Raw genomic sequence first — 942 nt, forward strand, 5'->3', positions numbered from 1 at the left:
ATCATTTTATTTTTATTAATTTTAGCAAAATTTTCTTTTGTTATTACTAAGTTTCTGTGTATATAATTTAAGTAAGTATTTTTTTACTATCCAGATTTGTATCGACATTGTCATGAGATGTGTTGAATAACTGGTGTATGTTTGTTTACACCTGCTCTACGAGGGTGAGTTAATAAAGAGGAGAAAAAAAAACATTCGCCTAACACCCGGAAGTTCCCAGGTTCAAATCCTGGCAGGCACACAATTTCATTTTATGTCATGAAAGATGTCAACATTATTTAATACCCCCTGATTGAAGTTTCGTTTCTTTCACGTAATTCTATACGTTCGACTCATAGAATGACACATACATATTTTGACACATACATAAAGAGACTACTCTTATACATTCGTCAATTTTATATATTGAAATAAAAACAACACGCGAAAGCCATTAACTGAACAAGAAATAAGAGAGAAAAAAAAAACGTGTCAGACAGCTGAATGTGCTAACCCCTAAGAAAATAATTCCTTTGTGCCTGCCAGGGCTAGAACCTGGGACCTTCCGCGTGTTAGACGGATGTGATATCCACTACACCACAAACACTTATTTTTTATTTTTGTTTAATTCTGATAATATCATAATCTATACAAATGTATGTTTTGAAACTTTCAACTTATGTAATGTATTTGAAAGCCTTATAGTAGTGTAAAAAAAAAAACTTTGCCTATCAAGGATAGATCTTGGGATATGTTTGTTGTACAACAAATACAATAGTCATTACTCCTTCAACTTTTTTACAACTTAAGGATTAGCTATCATTATTGTAAGCTTAGGGGTTAATGCTTAGTGACTAGGTCTGTAAATATAAGTCGATATTCTTGTGTTACCTCAATTTAAAAATACTAATTCCAATAAAATCCCTGTACGTTTTACTGCAATCTATGATACAAGTGTCTGAT

General features: G+C 31.6%; 1 non-coding gene across 1 annotated transcript; it reads right to left on the minus strand.

The window, feature by feature from the left end:
* Positions 1-513: 513 nt before the first annotated feature.
* Trnav-aac lies at positions 514-586 on the minus strand. Its single transcript has one exon. It is a non-coding gene; the product is annotated as a tRNA-Val (tRNA).
* Between the last annotated feature and the right edge of the window lie 356 nt (positions 587-942).

This window comes from Limulus polyphemus, unplaced genomic scaffold (genome assembly GCF_000517525.1).
Source record: "Limulus polyphemus unplaced genomic scaffold, Limulus_polyphemus-2.1.2 Scaffold95673, whole genome shotgun sequence".
In the NCBI taxonomy this organism is placed as follows: Eukaryota; Metazoa; Arthropoda; class Merostomata; order Xiphosura; family Limulidae; genus Limulus; species Limulus polyphemus.